The sequence below is a fragment of the Danio rerio genome, chromosome 17, assembly GCF_052040795.2.
Source record: "Danio rerio strain M-AB ecotype USA chromosome 17, GRCz13ab, whole genome shotgun sequence".
In the NCBI taxonomy this organism is placed as follows: Eukaryota; Metazoa; Chordata; class Actinopteri; order Cypriniformes; family Danionidae; genus Danio; species Danio rerio.
The window spans coordinates 36,729,781-36,748,799 of NC_141037.1; the positions used below are offsets into that span (position 1 = coordinate 36,729,781).

Consider the following 19,019-nt stretch of genomic DNA (forward strand, 5'->3'; position numbering starts at 1 on the left):
CAACACACTTTCTCTCATTTGAGGGCTACTTTGAATCTGCACTGCTTCAGAAAGGTGAAATATTAGATTCCTTTTGACATCCCCACCACATCATGTCCAACCAGTCTCAACTCAGTGTGGTTCGTTCTTTGCTTCAAGTTCAGCCTCTGTTCTTCCAGTGTTTGTAATTGCATCCTATGGTTGTCAAACTTTATGTGCAAAACTGGATTATGGCATAAAAGATGTGCGAAAAGATAAAGCAGCATTTCTATCCAACGAGTCAAAGCAAACAAAATCACTTTCTGATTATCTGGTGCCAAATATCAACCGGAAAAACTAAATTTGCTGCCCTAGAAGAAGCTGCGCGAATCTTTTCTTCATTTAATAAATGACTTGTGTCTCAGGAGACAATCCAGACATGCAGTGAACATGCGGTGGCGATTAAAGGCGTGACATGCGGAGCACAGACGCTCTTGATTCTGGAGGTCATTAATAATATAATAACACCAATACTGAGATGGTTACGGCATTTTAGAATGACTAAAACAACATTTCAGATGTTTTACAGTGTGCTCAGCCTGATGGTTTATCCATTCACACACATTTTTATCATCACATGATCTCTTATAACAACATCACATGACTTTTTTAAAGCACATACTGGAATTTGTTCGGTAAAAGTGTTTCCATTGATGTTTATTAGGGGTGTAACGATACACTCAGCTCACGATACAATGTGTATCACGGTATGATGTTCACGATTCGATATGTATCACAATATTTGGAATAAAAATTAAAAATTAAACTGAAATGCAAATTTTATTTAAAAAAAACTATTTAACAAAGTAAAAAAATATATATTTTATTAAAAAAAAACTATTTAAACAAGTAAACTATTTTTTATGTATTTCTTTTGTTTCAACTTGTTAAACTGAACCTTCTTTAATAAAATAAATTAAACAGGACTGTCTATGGAAAATAAAACAATTTAAAAACTTCTTATAAAATATTATTGAAATGATTCAATTCAATTGAATTTAACAGTAAGAGCTTAATGCTTTGCTTGGTCACTTGTGTTTTTTGTGTGTGCAAAAAAAACAAAACAAAAAAAAATCTACATTTCCAGGTAATCAGCAGTTCTAAAAAATAATCCTGTACTGATCTGTATCTGTCTGAGAGGTTTTTATGGATGGCTGTCTTCATGTTGGGCATTATGAGTGACAGGGTGGCCGTCTTTTCATTACACAGGACAGTCATGGCTCTTTTCAGCAGTTTAGGCAGGCTTACTATTTCTTCGGCGTCTCTGATGTCGGCGCCAACATCGGGATGATATCAAGTGTATCATGTTGACGTGCATTTTTGTGTACCTCTGTATTCAAAAGAGTTCATGCTCGTCATAATCATAACTCTAAAATGCGATATGATTATTTAAATAATGTGCACGGTTTAGGTTTTATTTCCACTGCTGTTCATATTTCCCACATGGCTCCTGACCGATCACTCTGTTCCACAAACTGAATGATGTTTACTACTTTATTACCTTTTAGTCACAACCTGCAGGTTCTGTTCACTGAAGCAGACGCGCGCGCGTCTATCATAGTCCGCCCTCTGTAGTAACAGCTCACGGTCAGCTCACGTCATGTGTGATTTTGCGGCCGCCAATATATCATTATATCAAGACAGAATGATATTTTAGGGTGAATTGTACCTTATAAATACAGTATGTGACTCTTTCAACACCATTAGGAGGTATCCCTGTCGCTGTGCAAAGTATGTAAATCACTGTGAAGACTTTAAAACTTCGGCTATGTTTGACCCAGTATGCGTGTCAAAAAGCGGACCGAAATGTTGCCAGACGTCTGATTTTGAGAGGATGGGCCATCCTCTATTTCAACTCCACTCATCTTGGTCTGCTAACAATACTGCTGCTGCAATCTGAACTCACGTGCGACAGCAGGTGGAACGTAGCTCACGTACAAACAGCTCAACTAATAAGAGAAAACGGACGTCATATCGTAATAAAATCGTCATAACGCCACGATGGATATTGTGACATTTTTGCATCACAATTAATCGTACGATAAATTGTTACACCCCTAATGTTTATGCACATTTTTCTTATCGTATAAAAAGTTGATCATATTCAGTTATGTGCATACGTTTTTTATGTGCAGTTTCAAATTTGATGCACATCTTGGGGTTTCCATCAACCGTTTTTTATGCGCATATCCAAAATGCGCATAAAAACAGGTGGATGGAAACATAGCTATTGAAACAGTCATTGAGGAGATTGGTTTTGTGTGACAACCCCAGATTAATAAAAAGACTAAGCTGAAAAGAAAATGAATGGAATACTGGGAAAAAATAAAAAGTATTTTATAGGGCTCCACTGTTTCCTGTGTACTGGATTTGCTTCAGTAAGATCTGTTAAGCTTGTTTACTTAGACAAATTAACATTCCATTGTTGCAAATGATTTGCAAACCTGAACTCTTTTTTTTTTTTTCTTCCTTATTTGCATTTTACTGAGCTAAACACACCTGCCTGCTGTTTAACATTTCGGGCATATTTGCATATCAGACAGAATTAGGGCTAATAATAGTAATGCAAATGCAAGCAGTGCTGTTGCTATGACTCGTGTAATATACCGTTTTGTCTAAATACAAAACAACCAAAACTATTTTAATTAGTTTTTTAAATGCTGTAAGTATATTTGGATATCACTACTTTTTTTTTCTTATAAAAAAAGTATATCAGATATAAAGATAATAGTATAGAATAGGCATGGGCTGGTATACCTTTCTGACTGTATAATAACCTTGGATAAAAATGTCACAGTTTCATGGTATTACGGTATTGTGATTACTGCTCTACAATTAGTTCTTTTTAAATGCATGGGTAAAAAAAAGTGAAACCCAGCGTTGGGTAATGTCTTTGCATTCCAGACTTCAGGTTGTAATTGACTACAAAGAATTTGCAACCAAGTATTAAAAAGTGAAATTTGATTCTAATTATTATTCTGTCTAATTACGTTTGGTCTCTTAACAAGACCCACAAACTAAAGCTGACAGTCTGCAGTTTGAGCACCTCTTGTTTGTTTAATTTCAAATTCATTGTGTTGATGTATAGAGCCAAAAATGTTTGAATTGTGTCGGTGTCCGAATATTTATAGACCTAACTGTACCTTAGCAATGGTATAACAGATTTTTTTGCGATTTTTAAAACCTTGACTTTTCCACACTGCAGTAAACCTAGAAAAAGGTTATCGTACCATGCCTAGTACAGAAGATAGTAATATTTAAAAATACGACTGTATATTATTCTAAATGAATCATCCAATAATAAAATCAGTTTTAAATGCTGAAAGTACATTTAGGTGTCACCATGTTACATCAAAAAATTAATATCCGTATGTGACTATGTATATGTAAATGAATAAAAGGCCTACACTTCAGTGTGAACCTTTAATAGCTGTATACAAACACTTTGTTAAATCAGTCAAGAAAGGCTGTTCATTAGAGAAGCTGTATTACATAAGCCTTGATGGGAATGTCATGCTCTGTGGCAGCAATAAATCAGGGATCCCTGTTTACAGGCTGCTGACCCAGGGTAACTTTGATGAATTTCTCTGCTCTTAACACATTCTCTTATCAGTGAGAAACAGGACGTCTGCTTGTATAGATGGCTTCAGAAAGGCCAGGATATAAATCGTTCACAGTTGGTGTGGGAGAAACCAATATTCACAATGAAGCACTCTGAACTAGAGGTGCAGAAATGGTTTAATTCATACCTGATGAGAACAGCATCAGTGTGCTCCAATCTTTGCTGGAGTTCATTCAATGCTCTAATCATAAGCCTTTGTCTGGTCTGTTCTCATTGCACAAAAAATGCTGTGAGGATCAAAGCATAACAAAACAGTTCATTTTCATTCATTCATTCATTCATTCATTCATTCATTCATTCATTCATTTTCTTTTTCGGTTTAGTTTCTTTATTAATCTGGGGTAGCCACAGCGGAATGAACCGCCAACTTTTTCAGCATATGTTTTACGCAGCGGATGCCCTTCCAGCTGCAACACAGCACTGGGAAACACCTATATACTCTTACATTCACATACATACACCAAGGCCATACAAGCTTATTCAATTCACCTGTACCACATGTCTTTGGACTGTGGGTGTAACCAGAGCACCCAGAGGAAACCCACATGAACCTGGGGAGAACATGCAAACTCCACACAGAAATGCCAACTGACCCAGCCGGGGCTTGAACCGAGGTTATTGTGCTACACACTGCGCCTCTGTGATGCCAAAACAGTTAATATGTTCATTTAAAAAGTATACGTTATGTTTTGCATGAGTAACTTATGAGGTTAAACCAGGGTTATGGAAGGTAACTGACTACAAATAAAAACATGCAATTAAACTATATTGTTGCTTTAAACCAGGGCTACTAAAGTTTCGAGACCAAGGGTGGCACATTTAAACCACGTAAAATGCGAAGGGACACAAATTACAATTTGCATCATAAGACTTTATGTAAAATAATAGATACTTTCAGCTGTTTTTCTGTCTTTAAAATGCTCTTTATTACCAAGTCTGGTGTGTCCTTATAAAATAAAGATAATACTGAACTTAATGCTAAAAATATTTGTCAGTAAAGTAAATCAGAACCATAAAAAAAGCATTTTTGCATCTACACAAATCAATACTTTTTTATTTTTATTTGGTGTGCGTTTTACGCAGGGTCTTTACAAAAGTTGTTGTTGATATTATTATTATTGTTATTATTACTAGCAGGGCTTGATATTAATGTCCGCCTCTGCCAAATGCAGGTAGATTTCAGCTGTGGCGGGTTAGACAGCCACCCCCCACTAGTCACTTTTGCTGGTTGAAAGTAATTTCAAAGTTGCCAGTGCTGGCTTGTCACTAAAGATTTAAATTTTAGTTTAAAACCACTTGTCAAGATGCGTGCAAATGTAATCTTAGAATCGAGAAGCAGCACAACTGATAAATGAAAACAGTGATGTACTGAATGCGAAGATGTGAAGCCCGCGATTGCTTAAAAGCTCCCGCGTCCTGTTTCGTTGCATGAAGCAAACGTGTCTGGAAACAAAACTCTTTGAAATGGACTGGAAATAATGGTGCTCGTGCATCCAGAGTCCTGCTGGTTTTCAGAGCTCCAGGTTTTTTGTAAGTAGCAGTGGTTGCTGCTTTCCCTTTAACCATTCTTTGAACAGATATTTAATGGGCCTAACATTAACCGTATGTGTGCTATCATCCTTTCATTATTGCACACAAAATGTTTTTCACGTTTTCTTTTGCTTACAGTTATTTTTATTAATATGGTGTAATTATCATTCTTTACAATAGCATTGATCTAATAGGAGATAAACTCTCCCTTTATATATAGTTAACTATGGATCTGGGACATTTTGCCTGGACAAACTACTGTGTATATTTCTTGATAACATAAAAATTTCATTTTATTTAAACATTTTTTAAGAACATTTTTGTTGAACAAAATGTGTATGTATACTGCTATAGTTAGCTTTTTTTGACACACTATATAAAATGTGTGGCAAGGAAATAATTAGTTAGTGTGGCCAGAGAAAAAAAGGGTAAATCCTTTGTTTTAAGCCCTAAAAAGTGATGAGAAATAAAACTAATTGCATTGCGACTCTATGGAACCACAACTTCTTTGCAAGCAAGCTCATACACAACACACAACACAACACACGAAAAAGTTAAATGACTGAGAAGCCACGTGGACATAACACACAGTTTAAATCAAGTAAAATTACAGTTAACTTCAGCATGCCAAAGTCAAATTTATGCATATAAAATATATTTTCCCAACAGCAAAATTGTGGCTAGTGAAAATAGTGAGTGGCTAGTAACATTGGAAAACTAAAAAAGTTAAAGTCAAGCCCTGATAATTATTATTATAGCTACTAGTAGTAATGGTATAGTAGTCTTACTAGTACATTAATTTTTAGTTGGTCATTAAAATGGGTGAAGGAAATGGTGCTCCTAGCATTTTCAACACAGTTTTTAGATGCAATATAATATGAACAAACCCAAAAGGCATGGTGCGAGCACAAGTTATAATAAAAAAAGAATCCATTAATCTTCACCATGATGCGGGCCACAAAATTAATCTAGATGGGCTGGAAGCGCCTGCTGGCCCCCTGTTGAGTACCCTGGCTTTAAATAATATTTATTTGGATAAAAAAAAGAAAGAAAAATGGCTAATTGTAATGAAAATATTTCTCATTTTCAGTTAAATTAATAAAGTAACTAAAATAAATACTAAGTAATATAGAAATAATTTCCCAGTGCCGGGTTGTGACTTAAAGGGCATCCGCTGCGTAAAACGTGCCAGAGTGGTCGGGAGTTCATTCGCTATGGTGAACCCTGATAAATAGGGACTAAGCTGAAGGAAAATTAATCAATGATATAGAAATAATAAAGAAAGGCAAAACTGCACCACAATTTTCACTAAAATTAATATTAAAACCCCAAATAAAATCTGAGTTATGGTAGAATAAAACTTGTTCAAACTCAGTGTTTGCCCTTTGATATATTCAAAGATTGTGGTTAAACAAAGACTGCTTAATTGCAAAATCTACTAATTTTATTTGATTAGTTCAGATAAGCAATTTGCAAAATGTAAGTATTAATTATTAAACGCACACAAAAACAGAGAGAGTATATAGATATATTTAGAGTAATCATGCACAGACATTAGCCCCTTTCACACAGTGATACCGTAAATATCCAGAAATTTTCTGGATCGACTTTACCGGCAGATTAAAAAAAAGCACTGTTCACACAGGCGAGAAGGTTATGGAATTTTTCCGGAAAAACCATTCACACATCCGTTCCAAAATACCGGTAAATTCTGACATCATTAACCAAAAATGACCATTAAACGGCTGCGCTTGTATTTGTAAACATTTGACAGACTACATCACAATCTCTGTGGATGGATAAGTATTGTGAACAACTTTGATGAAAACATATGGGGAAACACTTTCACATGTCGAGATGTACATAATATGTGTGTGTGCTTGCGTCTGACTGTACTGATTGGCTAAAGTAGACGTCTCACGTCAGCACATTTTAGACGTGCACATGCTCTTTTCGGCAATTTTTCTTCTGCGTTCACACAGCGCAGCATTGCGGCAAATTAATGGTAATGTTACAATTTCTCTTTCTGGATAATAGCCTTAACAAATTTACCGGTATTTTCAAAAAGGGCCTGTTCACACATACTGACCTTTCTGGAAAATTGCCGGTAATTTTCCGTAAAAGTCTGTATGTGTGAAAGGGGCTTTCGATATAGTATTTGCATTCAGACTATTGACTTGCTGTCTCATTTGCCAGCATTCTTTTGTTTTTTATTTTAAAAGAGAGCTAGTGCCAGTGTGTCTTCGGCAAGGTGAATGAGATCAGCTTTCACTCCTGACACATCCAAGACTCCTCACTTCTCCCGAGAAACAAGCACTTCTGTCTACCAGCCGTGGATTATTTATGCATGATGATCAGTGCAGTGTCTATCGCAGACAGCGAGCTTCACGCTTTCCAGAGAGGACAGGAGAAAGTGCAGGCGAGAGACACTGACAGAACTGGAGCATCTTTTCCTGTGTATGGTTTGAGCCTGAAACCTGCTGGAGGCTTTCGCAAAATAATGAAACCTTGGACTGGCATAAAGTGGCACAGTAGCAGGTGTATTGACTTTCATTCTCATTGGTGTGTAGAGGATCATTTAGAGCAAAACCTGTATAGAAATCTTCTCAAAATCACGAGCAACACCTTTTTTCTTTAGGGTAATGCAATAGTAATTAAATTTCTTCTCAAAATTGTCAGACTAATAATAAGTCGATAATACAAATGATGTTAATAAGTGGTCTCAAACTCAGAGTTCCAACCAGCTTCAACTCACACTTGCTTAATTGTCTCTAGTAGTCTTGAACACCTTGATTAGTTGGATCATCTGTGTTTGATTAGTTTGAAGCAAAACTGTGCATAGCTGTGGTCTTCCAGCAATCGAGTTTGAGACCTATAATGTTGATATTGAGTAACTTGCACAAAAGCCCAATTGCCATGCCAATTGATTCTCATGGGGGCGTCTGTACAAGAACAATCTCCATAACTCCTCAGTGATTGAACCCATGCTTTTGGATGAAGATATTTTCGTGGTTTGTAATCCTACAAACCTGGAACTGTGTCTCACATGATCTTTCACATGCTCAGTCACATGCGGGATCTTTTGCGGATCTTTACATTTGGCCTATAAGAACTCCTACAGAATTTAGTTGTAACCTCGTTCAAATTCATACTAGATTCACATAGGGCGTTGACATTACAATGTTGACACAATCTTCATGCCATCAGCCCATATTGGAGTAACACAACTCTAACAAGAGTGCTAAATTTCGAGCATTTTACAAATGTATATGTCTATTTTTAATACACAGAATGCCACTTTTCTGATTCAAATTACAGTGCGTTTCAGTGGCCAAAAAGGATTTGCTAAATTACTTTTAGAATGATGTCCATTACTCCATCACTGCAGTTAAATCACCACACGACATTGGTAACGTACACTAACCATGTTCCATACACTTTTCACTATTCGGTGCACTCAAACGACCACTCCTCTGTCATTGAAAGCCAGATAAACATGTTTGTGTGATCATTCTCTGGGTGAATACCATAGACTGTAAAAGATATGGGCAAAGTATTCGTTACGTCACCCGTAGGTTTCTGAAGAACGCAAAAGAAGCTACATGGAGGCTTGGCCAACCTTCGCCATTTCGCCAAAATGCAAATTTCTTCCAAACACTTAAAATAGGGTCTGTGTTGGTAGATGCAAGGCTATTGATGAAATCCAGGTGTAACACTGCATGACAACATTTCAGATTTCAGATGATTCCAGTCCCAAAGAAAATTATAAATGATAAATACATTTATAGAGATGGTATATAAGTATATAATTTCACTCACCTGGGAAATGCCATATTGCCTGATAATTGTAGTAAACAACTTCAAAAAGCAATTGACTGTGTAAAACCACATAAAACCAAGCAAAAATTTAATGTATATGCCAAGTTCAGCGGCTAATCAGCCGGAATTAGCTGAGGTAAAGTGACGGCGACCAGCGAGACCTAGCTGTGACTCAAGTGGCCATGCCCTTAATTATGCAAACTTAATATAACTTAATGTAAACGAAACGGATGAGTTATAAAAAATTCATCCCCCTCACAGTTGTCATGAAGGGCAATATTAGCTACATGAACCAAAATCGTTCTATGTACCAGGCTGTAAACACTTTTTGAGGGCCATTTCAACAGTGGGCTTAGTAGAAATCTGCTCTATTATGAAGTCAGGACTAGCAGAATTTCGATGAGTATCGCTTTTAGTTACTCCCTTATTTGCTTCACGAAAGAGAGTGCGAGGTTGCCGCTTGGTGAATACCTATTGCACAAATCAATTTTTGATTGCTGTCCTTTGGACCAGTAGTTTTTGAGAAAGGATGGGAAAAGTGCCGCCTACGCATGTGTACAGAAGATAATAGGTGTTAGCGATGTTTAATATACGATTAAAATAATTTTCCGGTCATGGCACATAACTTCAGTTTACTGGCAAAAAATGGACATTGTTTTAAGTCTCATTAAAAACTTATGTCAGAATATACTGTCATTGTTTTTGACCTAAAGTCAATGTTATATTTAATAACTTTTTATGAAGGTTTGAAATGATAAAACTTTATAATTATTGAATTTTATTATATATAATATTATATATATTTTATTACAGCATGCCAATTTAAAATATTAAAACATAAATGAATGCTAACTTAACTGACCTTTTATGAATATAAACATCATCACTAAACAGAGATTAACTAAACAGCGTTTGCAGCCTGTCTCCCAGGCTCACTCCGGTGGAGAGTTGAGCCATGCAGTCATCACCCACAACTGATGCTTAAATATCCCCATTTAAAAGAATTTATTCAACAAAGTATAAATTATTTAACAATTTGTGATAACATAATATGCATTAATAAAGACTGTAAAACTGTATGATGCATGAATTAAATGCAAATGCATATGGTTGTTGCTCTAAATGTCTCCCCTCCCCGCAAAACACGCCCCTTTAGCTTGCCCACTGCCTGTTTTCAAGTGTATTAGGTGGACGTAGCAAACTTACTGAATTTTCTCGTAAAAATATGGAAGGAAGGTCTCTGTTGTGCTCAGGGGTGAAAGAGTGTCAAAATAAATATTGCTCAGATATATAGCTTGTCTACGACCAGTAAGACAGAACATCGTTGTGTGTGGAACATGGTTAGTCTGCATTATTTGTCAAAAAGTAGTAGGCAATTCAACTGGAAGTTAATTAGGCTCCTCAGCTGGGTGTTTTCATGCAGACAGTGAGAGAAAAACACTGATGTTTTGGATTTGGATGGCTATAAAGTCACTTAATTTCCTCTGCAAAGACTGATAATTCCTTATATACCCCCAATAAACAATTCAGTAAGGTCTGAGTAAGGCTTTAGATGCAATGAAAATAGTAATGCAAGTTTTAAGTAGGGAGTTCCTTAACCTTTGCACATTTCTGCATTATTTGTGCAACAAATTACAAATTAGTTGAATCAATGATTCAATAGCTCAATGTAGCATCTTTTGCACTAGAGTTTCTGCCATGTGATTGGCTGTTTACACATTTGCATTCCACAGATGTCCAAATTTCAGTGATCTTCAACTAAATAACCTGCACACAAACAGCCAATCAAAAACAAGTGCTGGTATTAACTGATGCATAATTTATATTTATTTAGTTATACAAAGTACTGAGCACGTTCCAGATTAACTCTTACATTGTGATTACGAAGGGGATTTTTAAAAAAAACTCCTATAAACCAGGTGTAATCTACACAGGTGTTTAAATGTGACTCATGCTTTACTCATATGATACAACCCATCCTCCACTTCAGGCTTGTCTGAGTTCATGATTATGTCTGTGGTCACAAGGCTGACTGTCTAAAAAAACCACACAATAAGTTCAACGAGTGGGTAGCCAGAAACCATCCATGAAAAGGAAGTCAATATTATACTACTGTTTATGTATGTGCGCAACAGTGCGTTTCATGAGACTTTATACCCAAGTCATTGCTCTGTCTGCCACATTTCTGAGTGACTGATTTTGAAGGTGACCCTGAGAGGCCAATGAAGCAGTCATTCTGTTCCCCCAACAGACTGTCATTCAGGCGCCACAGCTTGAAAAGCTGCCTGCTAGGGTTGAGTTACTGTAAGGAAAGACACAGCTTGGAGCCTGAGTTTTGCCACTGCAGATGTGCAGATCTCAAATGTCGCATAAAATAAAAGGCTGATCCAAATCCACAGTCGGACACTGCGGCAGAAAACAAGACGAGTGTTTGAAGGCCAAACACGGCCTGTGTTGAGGCTGTACACATACACACACACCGGCGAGCCTGGAGATTTACTGTCATAACATTAGCGGCGGCATCAGCTGGAAACCAGTCTACGTGTGAAGAGCCCTACTATGGATGTCAAAGCGTGTGGAGATCATAAGCTCTGCTATACTTTTCAGAGCCCTGCATGAAATTCTTTGAAAAAAGACCCAAGCCTTGTGTGAAGTTTGGTTAACCATTGTATTGAGAGGCATTCATTTTATGTGTGCAGTGTTTGACATAAAATTTAATAATGTGCTGTTAATAATGTCAATTTTGATGATTTTAAAATTGGTATCAGGTAGTAAATTTAAATATAAAAAAAAATTAATTTGTTGTTTATTTTAGTTTACTACTAATTTGTACAACTAGCTCTCTGCAACTCTCACATGGTCACCCACTGAAGCTAAGCAGGGCTGGGCCTGGTCAAAACCTGGATTGGAGATCACATGGGAAAGCTAGGTTGCTGCCGGAAGTGGTATAAAGGGGGCTAATAGGTGCCTCAACCTATGTGGGTCCTAACACCCCAGTATAGTGAAAGGGACTCTATACAAGGGTTGTCGCGATACCATTAATTAATCTTACGATGCTATACCAGCTGAAGTATCACGATACCAAGTAGTATTGCGATATTGTAATTCATAACTCAAATTATAAAGAAAATTGTTAGAAATACTGTACTTTTTGTATTAATAGGCCTACTTGAATGAAATTCATAATTCCCTTAAGGCCAAAAAGTATTATTTGCACTCCACTTCACCTAATATTTATTCATTCTTTTTAATTATCTTGTAGAAAACTGACCAACATAAAGGCATAAAAATAAAACTACAAATTATACAGAATGGAATTTGTTACAAAAGAGCATTTTTACGACAAAATTAGGCCATATGAAGTGGACCAAAACTTGTTTCAATGTTTTCTGTTGCTATGTTGGGTTTTTCATACACTTTTATTAGGTAACAATCCAAAGTACTTAAAAATTATTTTAAAAAGATTGTCGCGGTCGCTAATAAATCATATTAACCTGAACAGAAATGAACCGATTCAGATGTGCGTTCACACTGACGCATTAGAAAACATACAATAGGCTACCATAAAAGGTGCAAATTCTTCACAGTTTTGTAACATTAAAGGGCTCCACAGACTATTAAAATATTATTGTTGCGCAAACGTGTGAATATTTTAGTGACTTTTCCACATCCAACATTATCTATTGTAAGTAGACCATTAGTAACGATTCTACCGTTTACAATGGCACCCCCAGTATTTTGGAGCCATAGTATCGCGATACTATTATAGTACCATACCTACAATAGTGCAACCCTACTCTATATTGCTCAGTGAGTGCCATCTTTCAGGTAAGACGTTAAACTGAAGTCCTGACTCACTATGGTCGTTAAAAATCCCAGTATGTCCTTCGAAAAAGAGTTGGGTGTTTAACCCCGGCATCCTGGCCAAATTTGCCCTCTGGCCTCTGTTCTTCATGGCCTCCTAATCATCCCTGTATTATACTTGGCAACATCACTGCCCTCTCCACCAATCAGCTGGTGTATAGTGTGCGGTCTGGCACAATATGTGTGCCGTCGTGTCATCCAGGTGGATGCTGCACACTGGTGATGGATGAGATTTCCCCCGTTGTGTAAAGCGCTTTGAGTGTCTAGAACAGTGCTATATAACTGTAATGAATTATTATTATTATTATTATTATTATTATTATTATTTTGATAATTTGTACTTATTTATATACTAATATTAGGGCTGGGCGATTAATTGAAGATGCTTTTTGTGTGCATTTTGTTAGTTAAGCCAGCTCAGTAATCGGCTGTAAATCACAAAGTCATAGTTCACTGACAAGCTTCGCAAAAGATTGGTGGATTTTAATAATTTAACATGTAAAATTTATTTGTGCCATTTCACAAACAAATGATAACTTTAAATAAAATATTGCAGCCTCGAAAATCTTATTCAGTGAAAAAATATAGATAGTAGAAAGCAACGGCATTATCTATGATAAATTTAGGTTTATGAAGTCCGGAAGTTCTGCTGGCCTGTAATGAGAGGTGGTGATGAGTCACTGTGATCCAGCAGGTGATTTTGAAGAAGCAGGTCTTCAGAGCTCATAATCAGATGCTCTCCTGCAGCTTTCCTTCCTCCTGCTGTCTGAGAGCGTGACAGTCATCACAGAACACCGGAGAAAGATGGAGCTGACTGTTCCTACAGGTTGCAGGAAAGTCTTAGAGTAGTTTATAAGTTGATGAAAGCTGCCCAATATCTTACATTTACAAACTGTTTTTTTTTTTTTTTTTTTGAGTATTTCAAAAGTTTTTAGTCCAGAACAATTATGAACAAGCTATTTATGTTGGTGATAATAGGTGTGACCAAGAACACTGTAGGTTAATGGACACTAACAAAAGAAAACAAAAGACTTTTAACAGTGATTTTTTTTTTTATGTTTTTTTTTTTTTGCTCCTAGTTTGTTTATTTGCTCTTCCTATTTGAAATCTCTTTGAGGGAAAGTAAGATACGTTTTACACTATATGCATCTACAACAAGTGACTGTCTTTACAATATTTGGATGTGTTTTGACAGTCACTTCATCTAATATTGTGATTTTGGGTCATACATTTTTGCAGTGTTTTCTTGGGTGTGAAAAATATCAGTTTACATGAATTTCATGACCAGTCTACACTTGCCACCTTTAACAACCTGTGTGATGTAATCAAGTAGGGGGAACTTAAACTGACTTCCAAAAACAAGACTGTAATCAAAGAATGGCTATGAGGCAGCATGTACTGGCTGTTATGTCAAAAATTAACAACTAACATTTCCTTCACTGCATAATTCCTTCTTGTAGCACAAGTACTATTGTCTGTTGAATATTGTATCATGGTAGACGGTAACAAAGTACTTCAGTTTTTTTAGTGCTTTTAAAAAAATATTTACTTTATTACAGCATTTTTGTCTTAGAAACCCTTGAAAAATTAAAAAAAAAACACCATAAAAACATTCTATTCATTCATTCATTCATCTACACCGTCTCCAAAAAAAACTGATACAAACTTGATCATATATTATGTGAAATTGTCTCGTGAGTTGTGATGTTATGATGGAGCGTGAGGGTGATTTTAGCACTGAAGATTGGAGGCAGGATTTGATTTAAACTGCAAATGAAGAGCTTCGCACACACCTGACTACTCAGGCTGGGCCCTGAGTTGCGCATGTCACCTGGTTGCTTGGGAGAGTGGGACAAAACCGATTTGTTTTTTGCCAGTTCAACAGCTGCCTCTTCCAACAGAGGCTACAACTGCAGCCACACAAATGAACCAGATAAGTACCAGATACATAGATTAGCACTTTAGATATGCTTAAAGTCACAATTGTTGTAAACAAAATGAATTAAGACATGGGGAGAAATCCTTTTTTTGGTCGCATTATTAAAGTGCAGGGTAAAGACCGTAATCAAACTATTAATTCCGTGTAGGTCTTTTAGACGCATTAAACAGGATAAGACCAACACACACCAGGGACAGGATAAGACCTACACACACAGCTGTTTGAAACTATTCTCTGCACCTACTGAGTCAGTAAAAGACCACAGACACATCTCCAAGCATGCGCTCACCCACCCAACCACAAATCCACCCACATGCACACACACGTTTATACTGGCAGTGTGCGGTATCACCACTTGTGTGATTTTGGTAAATCAAGTATGATAGTTTGAAAACACTGAAAATTTCAAAATACTTGCTTACACAAAAAACCCAGAAACAGTTTTCGTATTTTGGTGAAAACTTAATTTTTTTCATGGCAAAGTTGACATGTGCTTGGACTTGCTCATATATATATATATATATATATATATATATATATATATATATATATACAGTTGAATCAGAATTATTAGCCCCCATTAATTAATAGACCGCTTGTTTATTTTTTTCCTGATTTCTGTTTAACGAAGAGAAGATTTTTTCAACACATTTCTAAACATAGTAATTTTAATAACTCAGTTCTAATAATGGATTTTTTTTTTAATCTTTACAATGATGACAGTAAATAATATTTGACTAGATATTTTTCAAGACACTTCTACACAGCTTAAAGTGACATTTAAAGGCTTAACTAGGTTAATTAGGTTAACTAGGCAGGTTAGGGCAATTAGGCAAGTTATTGTATAATGATGGTTTGTTCTGTAGACTATAGATAAAAATATATATAGCTTAAAGGGGCTAATTATTTTGACCCTAAAATGGTGTGTAAAAAAATAAAAACTGCTTTTATTCTAGCCAAAATAAAACAAATAAGATTTTTCCAAAAGACAAAGTATTATCAGGCATACAGGCATATTTGCTCCGTTAAACATCATTTGGATTGTTTGGGCATATTTTTAAAAGAAGAAAAAAATTCAAAGGGGGCAATAATTCTGACTTTAACTATATATATATATATATATATATATATATATATATATATATATATATATATATATATATATTTATTTATTTATTTATTTATTTATTAAACAACAAATTTTAAGTGGAAAAGATAAAATAAATAAATACAGAAGGAGAAAGTGGAAAGACATAAGAAAGAAAAGGGGGTTGTTACTGTTATAGTTAAATTTCTGTTCATTTAATTATTAAAGTACTTAATAAACAAATATTATTTTACATAAATATTTCTAGTATTATTTTTAGAGGAAAATCTAAACTTTTCAATTTGCAGGCAGGACATACCTTTATTTATATCATTATCATTATTTATATTAACTTTATCAGTGCACAAATGCTATACCACCCATGCCTTTTAAAATTTAATTAAATATATAGTTGAAGTCAGAATTATTAGCTCCCCTGAATTATTAGACCCCCCTCCCCCAATTTTTGTTAAACGGAGAGATTTTTTAACACATTTCTAAACATAATAGTTTTAATAAACTTATTTCTAATAACTGATTTATTCTGTCTTTGCCATAATAACAGTAAATAATATTTGACTAGATATTTTTCAAGACAAAAAAAAAGTTTAAAGTGACATTTAAAGGCTTAACTAGGTTAATTATGTTAACTAGGCAGGTTAGGGCAATTAGGCAGATTATTGTATAATGATGGTTTGTTCTGTAGACTATCGAAAAAATATATAGCTTAAAGGGGCTCATAATTCTGACCTTAATGTTTAAAAAAAAATAAAAACTGCTTTTATTCTAGCCAGAATAAAACAAATAAAACATTCTCCTAGAGAAAATCAATATTACTACACATACTGTGAAAATGTCCTTGCTCTGTTGAACATTATTTGGAAAACATTTTAAAAAGAAGAAAAAAAATCAAAGAGAGGCTAAAAATTCTGAATTTAACTGTATATCCAACTATTTGTTCAGTATACCAAGGGGCACCTTACTAATTTGTGACGCTTTTAAATGTTCATATCCTGACTATAAGAGATTATGAAAGAAAGCGAACAAGAGTCTGGGCTCCTTGAGCTTGAGCTTGAGCTTGCAGTTTTTACAGATGCACATGCTGCACATTTGGGGGTCTCATTTGTATTGTGTATTTATTGAAGCAGGTAAAGCCATTCATCAGCCTGAACAGGCAGCGGGCACGCAGCACACACAGGTGCCCTTTCTTTGCTTCGCTACTCAGGTAAAAGAAACTGGGGTTTGTTTGTATGGAATCTCTTCAGCGGGTGACCTTCACATATCCATTATCCTTATTAGCATGCATCTAATTACAGCCCCGTGTTGTTGTGACCTGGGCAGCTCTCCAAGTGTATTCATGCACATGAGTGCTCAGATCTGCTGGAGTGCATCTCATCCTTTTGTCTGTGCTGTTTTTTTTCACCACATGGCCTCAGTTCTGGTCTAGCTTTGGTGAAAGCGCACTGCCGCCTCACTTCCTGTCTTATTGTATCCTTCCTGTTGATATTACAGTATAGGTCTCTTAAAGAGAGCTCTCAAGAAGACTATCATGACGCTATAATAACTGGTTATCTACTTTTTAGTTAATGCTTTACTTAAAAAAACTGTATAAGTGCTTATACCTAAAGCAATTTGAGATCTGGGAAGAGTCAAAGTGAGAAAGCGTGAAGCTTAGATTAGCATTAGTTTAGCATTTAGGTCAATGTTGTCGTAAATGGGGTTGGGCGATAAAATCGTTATCGATATTTATTGACTGAACACCATTGTCAATATCGATTTAAAAAAAAAAAAGATTCAGTACAAAGTTTTTGGTATGAAGGTTATAGGTTTATTAAAATGTGGCTGCTGAGCGCGCGCCTTGGAAGCAATGCTAATAAGCTTAGGGTGTCAGTTTGTCATTTCCAATGGTGCGTATCTTGCACTACGTGCACATTGGAGCCTGTCACTTCAGGTCAGAAAAACAACACATGTGAAAATGAGTGCCATATACCAGCAATGAAGAGATTGTAAATAAATAAGGATGTAAGGATGTGGCTTTTTGGTTTCTTTTCTTGTGCATCCCAGCCACTAGCTCGCCATCTGAAAGATTTTTTTTTTTGCATAGGGGTAATATAGTCATTCAGCTTCACAATTTGTAATGTTACAGTATGTATTTGAATAATGATGGCTGCTTCCTTTACTTGAAAACTCAGATTTGATTATCATAATTTGGTTTGTTTATATAGTTTGAGTTTTACTGTATCATTATTATTATAAAAAGATGAGATATATTATAGTTTAAATATTTTTGTTTTTAACAAAAAAAACTATTTGACTTAGTGATATTGGTAAATTAAAATAAAGTGGTTAAATAAAATCGGAGTATTCCTAAATATATTGTTAAAAATATTTAATAATTATCAACATCAAATGATATGAAACATGATATCCTGATACATTATTTATCGTATCGCCCAGTTCTAGTGGTAAATATTCTGTGCGTATCGCTTCTTCTTTTAGAACTTCATTGCTTATAAAATGAGGTTTTGACTGAATGTTTTCAGTGTTTATTTTGGAAAAATAGATTTTTGTTTTTTGAAAGATTGAAGTAAATTTGCAATAAATAACATATAAAATCAAATAAAATATGCAATACAAATTTTTATAAAAAATAAAATATAAATTAGAATAGACTACAATAAATTTGAGTAAAATATTGTCTTAAATGGTCTGTGCATATTACTTCGTCTTTTATTGTTTCATCTTCTAGGTTTTGGCTGAATGTATTCAGTCATAATTTTGGAAAAAAGTTTCATTGATTTTTGTTTTCTTTATATAATTTTATTAAATGCTAATTGTATGCAAGTTTTATGCTAAATTAAATGTAAATTTTTAAATAAAATAATTTTTTGTTTTTAAATTGTCAGTGCATATTGCTTCATCTTTTAACCATAATTTAATTTAATTTAATTTAATTTAATTTAATTTAATTTAATTTATTTTTGTTAGTTTAATGTTGACACCTGCACAAGTTCACTTTGTACTCTTCATGATTGATGTGTTCAGCTCCTTTATATTTATTTAAACATTTTGTGTTTTGCATTTAATGTAGAGATGTTTTACCCTACTTAAAAGCTGTAAAACATTTTTTACAATTCAAT

General features: G+C 35.0%; 1 protein-coding gene and 1 long non-coding RNA gene across 9 annotated transcripts in view; both read left to right on the top strand.

Moving 5' to 3' along the window:
* The window catches only part of asap2a (ArfGAP with SH3 domain, ankyrin repeat and PH domain 2a), a 139,560-nt gene that overhangs the window by 63,925 nt on the left and 56,616 nt on the right, over positions 1-19,019 (top strand).
* LOC147840019 (uncharacterized) lies at positions 2,363-6,287 on the top strand. The gene is made up of 2 exons (XR_015513625.1): positions 2,363-3,528; positions 3,809-6,287. It is a non-coding gene; the product is annotated as an uncharacterized LOC147840019 (long non-coding RNA).